General features: G+C 35.3%; 1 pseudogene; it reads right to left on the reverse strand.

Moving 5' to 3' along the window:
• Window positions 1-7,984: 7,984 nt before the first annotated feature.
• Window positions 7,985-9,781, reverse strand: LOC113345499 (annotated as a pseudogene).
• Window positions 9,782-10,245: the final 464 nt, after the last annotated feature.

Here is a 10,245-nt window from a genome sequence, read left to right on the forward strand (position 1 = left end):
GGTCATCATGTAAAGGAGCGAAAGTAACTAAGAAAGAACTTCTCTCATCGCTCTTTCCAAAATAGAGGTCGATAAGAGAAGAGGCAAAATGTAGGGGTTAAATACCGCACACGAGAGAATTATGCGAAGCAACTAAATTATCAAGATGCGAATGTAGCTCGCACGTAACATATCCTATATGACGGAATCAGTGACGTCACAAAGTCATCAGTAAAGTGCAAGAGCCGTACGAAGACTAGGAGTATGTGCAAGAAGACACAAGTGTAAGCATGCGAAGAAATAGCACGACATATCCCAGAATAAGGGGCTTTATTAGTTGTCCTCCACTATGTAAAATCCATATATATAGGACCAGCCATTCTTGTGGTAGAGAGAGATCTTTCTGGAGAATTGAGATAGAGCTTTAGGAGAGAGAAAGTTATTTGCTTCCCAAGTTAGGGTTTCATCTATCATCTTTGTATTGGTTTCTAAACTTAATAAAATTCTTCTGAGTGTTCTTCATAATGGTTTCATAGTTTGTTATATAGATTGTTTAAGGGATGTGGTAGTAGGATTTTATATTACTATATTATTAAAAAAATTGTAATTCCTTTTTTTAAAATAAATAAATTAAATTTTTTTCTTGATTACTTTTCTTTTCTTTTATCTTCTTTACTCCAATCGACGCTAACAGGACTACAAATTTCATCATCTTCGACTAATTGTAGAGACGTTATTCGTTTTTCTAATCAGCAAATCAAATTGACTGAAGTTGTAGATCAAGAACCAGATCCTCTCTACAAGGAACTCGGGTTTTATGACAGTTACATAGTGAACTTCAGCTTACAATTGAAACGAAATATCAGCCGAATTACTCATTGACCTTCATTCTGAAAGTGCTAATGAACACAATACGGCTGATAATTAAACACAAAAATGTTAGACGAGCTTCACCTTATGAAGGACAATGTTAAGTTTGGTTATCCTATTTTTGGCTCGAGTCAGCCGAACTTAGGTTTAACAGTTAAAAAGTGAAGTTCGGCTTCTCGGACGAACCGAAGTATGTTTTAAAAAATTTAAATTTCAGAAAAAACTTTAAAAAACTAAAAAAAAAATAAAAAGAAAATGTAAATTGAAAAATTATTTTTTTAAAAAGTATTTAAAAAAGTAAATGATAAGGACGTTACTGTCATTATCAACTATCGCGGATAAGGGATTATTGGTTTTACTACATAGTGATAGTGACTCTATTTTGTCCTTATTGTGTATGCCGGAACAAAATTTGGTATGCCTCAAAACAGGTTTCATTCTTAAAATCGGTGACAATTTAGTCGTTCTTTTTTTGGGTACGATTTGGTCCAAATTTTTTCATATTTAATAATAACCGATTTTTTTCTGTTGTTCATTGGATTATTGAAAAAGATGTTACAGTTTCATTAATAACATGTTTGTTTAATAGCATATCAGAAGTAGCTTTTCGACTTCTAAAAGTCGAAAATTAACTTTTTGTGAAGCAAAATGGTTTTGCTTCTGACTTCGACTTCTGGAGAACCAGAAGTCAGAAACAAATTTATATCCAAACGCGTTATTAAGAGCGCTTAGAAAAGCCAGTTTCTTTCTTTCTTTCCTTTTTACTACAAGAGGTAAAATTTTATTAAAGAGAGAAAAGCTATAACAACCAAGAAAATTACATAATTTATGAATTTATCCCTCTACGTTCGATACACTTTCAATTTAAATTTGAGCTGCTTTCCAATTCGTGATAAAATATGTAAAAGTGGTTCATCTTGAACACCAATGCAGAGTGGACAAGATGTTTCTTGAATCTGACAACCCCTCTTGTTTAAATTGTGGACTGTAAGTATTGAGTTGTAGTCTTCCTTTTGATGGTACATTCTTCTTCCATACATAGTTGTAGTCTTCAGCAGAGTCTTGACCTTGTTGTTGCATGAGCCATTCATAACCAACTTTTGTAGAATAGCTAGAAGATAGGAGGTAGCTTAGAGTGTCTTCTTATGATCCACAGGGACTTCAAGAATTGGAGTCGAACCTAGAAGTTCATGTAAGTTTTCCAACTCGCTTGTAACTTCAGTTGTAGGTTGTTTTAGAAGATTAATACACCAGACTCCATCTTGGACTAGATCAGCAATTTTGGCATCTTTATGAGCTGCAGCTTTAAAAGCCTTTTTGTGTGTTTCACAAAAGGGTATTTGATTCTTCCATGGATCCCTCCAAAATATGATTAATCCCTTCCCTGAACCAAGAATCACTTTTGAATTCCACTATATGATGCTCTTTTCTTTTGAAATATTTTTCTAGAAACCTCCCCCATAAGAAGAATTGTATTCTTCAAGAAACACATCATATTTCTCAGGCAAAGTCTTGTATTTGGTGATTTTCTTCCATAGGGATTCTCTTTCTTGTGTGTATCTCCAGTTCCACTTTGCTAAAAGGAATTTTTTAGTGGCTCTAAGACTTCATATTCCCAACCCCCCACCCCCACCCCACCATTATTTTTTTGGCTTTATCATTATGTCATCTAAATCAGGGACATAAAATACACGGGAAGGCTTGCCAATGCACTGCTAATCAATTCAAATCTACCTTCTTTAGATAAGAATTTTCTTCTTCATTTAGCTAGTTTTGACTTGAATTTATACCAAGAGTTGAATCCCAAATACTAGTTTGTTTTCTTGTTGAGACAAGTGTCATTCCTAAATATTTTATGGGAAAAGCTTCAATGTCAAAGTTGAGGATTCTAGCAATGTCTTGGGTTTTGTGGTCATCTCTTATGCTAGTCACCTTACTCTTCTCAAGATTTACTCTTAAAACTTGTGATAGCTTCATAAATTTGATGTATCATTACAAAATTTTCAACTTCTTCTTTTGCATCAAGAAAGAGTAGCGTGTCATCAGCAAATTGCGATGAGACAAACTAATGCCGGGAGAGGTGCTGAATCCAGAAATCAATAGTTCTTCAACTCTTCTAAGAAGTCTTGTTAATACCCCAGCTACAAGAATGAAGAGGAAAGGAGAGAGGAAATCTCATTTTTTAGTCAATTCTAATGTTTCAACTTATTTCTAAGGCTTCTATTAACTTCTTCTTTTGCATCAAGAAACATTAGTGTGTCATCAGCAAATTGCAAATAAGACACACTAATGTCAGGATGGGTGCTGAATCCAGAAATTAGTAGTTCTTCATCTCTTCTAAGAAGTCTTGTTAATGCCTCAACTACAAGAATAAAGAGAAAGCGAAAGAGGAAATCTCCTTGTCTCAATCCTTTATGAAGTTTAAACTTATTTCTAAGGCTTTCATTAACTAAGACAGAAGATTGAGAGGATGAGAGACACCAACATATCCAGTTTCACTGTTTGTCAACAAACCCTGCACCTTTAAGCAGATAGTCTAAGCAGAAACAAATTACATTATCAAAAGATTTTTCAATGTCCAACTTGACAAGAATTCCTGGTTTCTTTGAGTTTATTCTAGAATCAATCAGGTCACCTGCTATAAGAATTCCATCTTGAATTTGTTTTCCTTGATTCTATGCTCCTTGATGTTCACTTATTAGTTTGGGAATTACCAACTTAAATTTTGTAGCTAATAATTTGAAGATGATTTTATAAATGAAGCCCACCAGACTTATGGGTCTTAAATTTTGAGGTCCGGATGTTTTTTTTTTGGGGGATGAGACAAATGAAGGCACAATTGAGCCTCTAGTCTATCTTCTCTGAGTCATAGAACTGTTGTACCACTTTCATCACATCAGTTTTGAGTACTTCCCATGCACATTTAAAGAACTCCATAGGATATCCATCATCCCCTGGAGATTTGTTGTTTCCACAAGCTTTAATTGTTTTCCATACTTCTAATTCTTCAAAATGTCTCTCTAACCATTCTTGAACAGCTGCAAATATTTTTGGAACATCGTAATCTTGTAATTGTGGTCTCCAAGAATGTAGTTCAGTGAATAAATTTGAGAAATGCTTGCTGAATTCTTGTTTAATCTCTAGACGGTTGAAGTTGTCTTCATTATCATCTTGTACATTGTGTTTATTTTCTTTCTCCCATTATCTAACTGATGAAGATACTTATTGTTTTTCTCTCCATCTCTAAGTTGAGTTGTTTTAGATCTATATTGCCATTTTTTTGAGAATTATCAAACCTAATATGTTTTAACTCAACTTTTCTATTAGCTCTTCTATGAATCTACAGTCTCAAGTTTTCCATCCTCTTCTTTTAAATTAAATTCATCAATCTTCTTTATCAAATTCTTCTTTTTCTATGCTTTCTACCCATATTTCTCTTTGACCCATCTTTTGATAAAGTACTTTAAGTTTCGAGGCTTCTTAGAAAGAATAAAACTTAGGGACCCAGTGTACTCGATTACATTCCACCAGGTTGTGAAGTTACTAAGAATTTTTTTATGGTGCAGCCAATAAGTTTGATTTTTTTAAAGGAGGATTGTGACGTATCACATTACCATGTTGTGAGCAGAAATGGTGAGTGATCTGAAGAGTTTCTGGAGAGAAGGGTTTGGGCCACATTTGGAAATTTATCTTCAAACTCTGGAGATATAATAATCTTTTCCAGTCTGCATAATATTGGGTCTTGCTTCATATTGGACCAGGAGTAAATAACTCCATCCATTGGAAAATATATTAGGTCTTCATATGCATGAATTCGTTGAAGAGTCTCTTGCCAAGCTGTGATCCTCCTCTCTTATTCCTTTCTCATCTTTTTCTAACTGCATTGATATCCCCAGCAATGCACCAAGCTCCTTCGTACCAACCAACCAAATAATATAACTCTTCCCAGAATTCTCTTCTTCCTCAGTCATACAATGAGAGTATAAATTGGTGAGAGTCGATTCAAATCTGTCCGATTTATTGACAAATTCCTGGCTCAAAGTATCTGCTGAAACCACTTCATATATGAATTCAAGTTTGTATGTATCCCATATTGTCAGCATACCTCTACCCAAGCCTTCTGAAGCTATCATCCTTTAACCATTCCTTTCATTGCCCCATAAATGTTTCACTAACCAATTTGAAACTTTTATCATTTTGGTTTCTTGAATGACCATTGCAATACGTTTATATTTTTGAATCAAATCCTTCAGATGATCCATTTTGTTTACTGCATTGATATCCCTTGCGTTCCATGATATTATGTGAGCATTCATTTGATTAGAATCCATTTGTAACAGCTTGTGCCCCTTCATTTTTTTTTGGCAGCAAAACTGGCCAAGTTTTTATCATGCCTTTCAATTATTTAAAAAAAATATGTGTTGCAATGCTTGTTGTTTCCCCGTCTTATATATTAACTCTTAAGTTGCTGATCACATCCATCATTAGTTCTACAGTGGTGAATATTGTTTCAATATTTGATCCAGTCAGAGTTGAGATTGTTTAAATCAATGATCACTCTCCCATTTTGAACCTCAATTGATGATCTTTAGCAGTTTCCTGGATAATGATTTGTATTTTTCCTTACTCATTGGATCGATGTCGTCTAATACTAGTGAGGATGAGGTGGTTTCCATTTGCGGTTCTGGGGTAGTTTTTGACATAGTTTCTGGACCAAAACTCGAAATTCCCATTTTATTTGCCTGATTATGTAACTGAATCTTCTTTTTCCTGAAGTTTTATAACATAATTATAATTTGGTTAGTCCCCCTGAGTCAGCACTAGAAATTTCATTCTGCCCTCTTTGAAAAAGACCATGTTGACTCGGGTCTGACCGAGAACTTGTTGTTTGTCTCTCTCTTACTGACACATTTGAATTTTGTACTTTTTGTTTTATTCAGTTCTGTCAGAAGGTAATGGTATTCTTTCTGCGAGGGAGACTTTTTACGGATGTATTCCGGCTGCCACCGAACTGAAAGTAGATAAAAGATTCCTTCAATTTTAATGTCTAGATCAACTAGGATTTTTTGAAGATCTCATGTGATAGAAATTCTACAAACTTTTGGGTTACAAAGACAAGTTTTTTTTCTTCTAAATTTCTGCAAGCCCTCCAAGTTTGTTGCCGATGGCGATAAATTTGATTCCGACCAGAGATGTAGAGGTAGCCCTGTTATTCTCACTCACCATTCAAATTTATTCAGAGCTTCTCTTGGCAGAACTTCATTGATGCAAGATCTCTATTTTACTTCAATAGATGTGTCTGCTTCAGACCACTTTAATGGTGTCAAACCACTCATCCATTCATTGTCAGAGTTTGGATAAAAAATGGATAATTTTTTTTCCCGTAATTACCAATTTAATAAACTGGTTCCACTTTAATTTCTATGATATGGACTTTACAATTTCACTCCAAGAAGTATCCTGAAAAGATACCAACATTACTCGAGACGTCCTAGAACTGTCATGTAATAGAAATTTATTATATCTTTCCTGGTAAGGAACTATTGGGTAGAGCGAGCATTAACACCAATCTGCTGTTCTAGAATTTCGTCCATTTTCTACCAACCTTTTTCATTTACTCCTTGGGGAAGACAGACAGAGTTTTTCCTTCTTTTGCTGGCATCATATCTTGCAATTTTGATGTTCTCCTCTTTTATTGCTTTTGCTCTACTAAGAAGAAATACGAGTCTTCTCTTCTGGTCCAGCGAGTTTCCTTGGTCTTCTTATCTACTATAAATGCTAGAATCTCCTTGATCCAGCGTCCAATTTCTGACGAGAAAAGAATCCAATACCTCTTGCCGTCTTTCCTTTTCTCCTCTGCACGAATACCACCTTTTTTCCCAGCTTTATCTTGGAGATTTCAAATGTATTCCATTCAATTTGCATAACCTTTTTTGAATCTCCCATGATTTGTTGACTCGGAAGGAAACCGATTTGCAGACGCTCTCTCTCCTCTGTTGTGTACTCTCTCCCTCCCACTATTAAGTGACCTAGTTCAAGTTTGCACAATTTTTAAGGCAAGCAAGGGGAATAGTATTTTTAAGCACTCTTTACAATCATACCTTATGGATAATAAATAGTGAAATTTTGAAATGATTTATCTCTCAAACTATACCATGGATGTTCCGCAAACTTCGTACCATTGAAAAGCATTTTAAAACACCTATATAACGAATATAAACATGTCTTTCAAATTATGCTATTTCTTATATTTCTTATAATCAATTAAAAGGATAATTTTAAAAATATCTCCTTATTTAGTGATATAGGTCACTTAATGGTGGGACAAAATCTAAAAGTAACTAGGTCACTTATTAGTGGGACGGAGGGAGTAGTTAGTTACAAGTTAGATTTTTTTGTTCGACCCGGATATATACGTAGAAAAAGTATTGAAGAATTTAAGGTTGGTCATGTATATTATGTTTGTTTTTTGTTTTTGGACCTGACACTTGATTCATTTGGATCCGACTTATTATGTTTATTTTGAATCAGATATGACTCAAAAATGTATGAATCAATGACTTAGTCTCATGAATCGAGGGCATTTCATTCCCCGACTCAACCACATCATAGTCAGGGATTAAATCAGGTCGTGATTTAAAGTTGATTCAAACTAAAAAAAACAAAGGACCTGACGTCTGACTCGTCCGAATTAAGGCTTAAATCCGATTCAGAACCCGAATCACCAAAAAATAAACACCTTGTTATTATAGTGTTAGAAAATTAGTTAAGGTAACAAAAATAAAATGGTCAACAATTAGCACACACAATACATGACGTTATGTGCGTTCTTCCCATGTTGTTGTGCTTTAATGCATATGCTTACTTCACGTGCTGATTAACCAGGCACAACTCAATCCACGAATCTACTACCGTGTTGTGTTTGCCAGATTGTGTGATGTGATGTTTCCTGTTGTGCTCAAATTTTAGCACTGTGTGACATAAATGTGCTGAAAGAGATAAATTGATAGCATTTTTGAATTTAATAAGCGCTGATCAAGATCAAGCTGATATTTTCAGGAAAAACAAGTTTCAACATACAATTAACATCGAAAGGAACTTAATCTTCAGTTTCATTTTTTTGTTCTTTCGGATTTACACCTAATTTTCCTAGCCAGACTTCTTACCGATTTGGATCTTTTTGTAAAGTTTCTTCGTTCGGAACACAAGTACCACGTCCAACACCAAACCAACTACACACGACAAAGCCATGACCACAAAAACTTGTCTGTAACAGTGAGCTCCAAACACATGTATTTCCACCTCCTTTTGTTTTAGTTGCTTGTGCATCGTACAAAAAACCAGCTAGCAAACCAGAGAATAGGAATGACCCAAGGGGAAGGTTCAAGATTAGAATGTTGTAGATCAAACCATAGTATTTAAGGCCAAATAGTTCTGAAGCAGTGGGAACTGTAATGGCAAGACGAACACCGTAGCAAATACCAACAACAATTGAGCCCACGTACAAAGAACCTGGTAATCCAATGGCTAAAACAACATATCCTAGAGACATTGGGATTTGCGATGCAGCGTTCCATAGTGGCCTTGGTGTTGCATGATTCCTGCATTATGAATGAATGAATTCAATAAAGTCGACAGAAAATTATAAATATAAAATACACGAAAGATTATGAAACAGCACGTACTTGAGAAAATATTCAGATATCGTTCCTGAGCCGATACGACCAAAGAAACCAAATATACTTGTAAGTGATACAAATATAGAAACATCAGCATGCCCAAGAGCTAAACCCATTTGCCCCAAATTATTCATCACAGCTAAACCAGTACCTACACCACAAAGAAACGAAAGTTTGAACTGCCTCTAAGATTGTGTGATCTTCGCCAAGAATTGGTTTCTTGTAATCCATTTCAACAACTTTGTCATCAGTTTCTAAATCTTTTTCTTCTACTACTACTTGTACCGATTTTTCTCTCATTTCTGTTTCAACTGTTTGTGTTTCTGCTTCTTGAATTCTTGTTTCAACATCATCATTATTATTATTATGAGAGTTTGATGAGTTCCTAAATATAGAGTATAACGGAATAGATAATGGCGAGACTACTAATAGAAATACAAGTCCAGAAGCGAAAAGCAAAGACATCAGATGACTGTGCTTCCCGGAGAGATCATATATTAAGAGATATAGAGCAACAATGACAGCAACGATATTGAAGAAGTTCAAATATTTGGATTCTTCTTCTTGTTGGGCAGCCGTATTTGTAACCGGAAGAAAATTGCGGTGAGACAAACCACGGCAGGAATTATTGCTAACATGAGTAGAAATTTTGAAGGACTATCAGCAAACAAAGCGCTACAAACATCTGTGAAAATTGCTGTGCTTAAACCCACAAACCCTTTTAAGATTCCAGATACAGGACCGCGATTTTTACGAAAATTACGCATGCATGTAACTAGAATCGCTGTATTCATCCATGTTGTACTGTTTCCTCCCAGGGCCAGAAATATGCACATCTGCAGTTAAGAAAAAAAAAAAGTTTCTGAAATGTACACATCGGAGTGTGCTAGTGCAGGACCTGGAGAAATGGAACAGTGTTATACCTGCCAGTAAGGAAGAGGATGAATTTTCCGACTAACAACAAGCCATTGAACGCCATAACCAATAAGACCTTCCAAAGATCCAATTAATAAAATAACAGGAGTAGTAAGACGATCGGAAGTTATACCGGCAAGAACACCAAAAGCTTTACCAACATCTTTAGCTACTGATAGATTATTTAGTTGTAGCTGAGTTAAAGACATTAATGATTTTAGAGCAGCTGAGTAGTTTGAAAATGTATAGTTGTTTCCTGATATCGCTTGTACCCATATTGCTGTTACAAACCCTAACCATTTTCCTAGTGAAGAAGGAGAAGATGAAGATTCATGCATGTTTATTAGCACTAAAAATCTTAACTGATGAAGATGTCGCTATTTTATTTTGCTCAAATGGAAACTATATACAACAGCATAAAAATGGAAAGTATAATGAAGATGAAGATCCAACAGCTCAGCATGCACCTTGTTGCCAATGTTAGCCACCAATGAGGAAGACAGCAATGACGTCAATCACCTACCTAATAAGAAAGAAAACATTAAATCCGCTGAGAAACGAAAGCACATGGTGGTCTTGCACAGTCTGTGCACAATTCTTACCAGAGTGGCGCGTGTTATAACCAAGTTTCTGTAACTTCGGCCAGTGGTATTCACTTGGACGCTTGGACGTACCTACGTTTTAATTGTGGGTGAAAAATGCACCCAGTGGATTATAGGTCGACTTCAGATAACTTTTGATGGCACAACTTTGCACCCAAATAAGCCTTCTTTATTTTTGTCGGTAAAGAATTTAATGTTGA

This window comes from Papaver somniferum, unplaced genomic scaffold, assembly GCF_003573695.1.
Source record: "Papaver somniferum cultivar HN1 unplaced genomic scaffold, ASM357369v1 unplaced-scaffold_81, whole genome shotgun sequence".
NCBI classification, from domain to species: domain Eukaryota; kingdom Viridiplantae; phylum Streptophyta; class Magnoliopsida; order Ranunculales; family Papaveraceae; genus Papaver; species Papaver somniferum.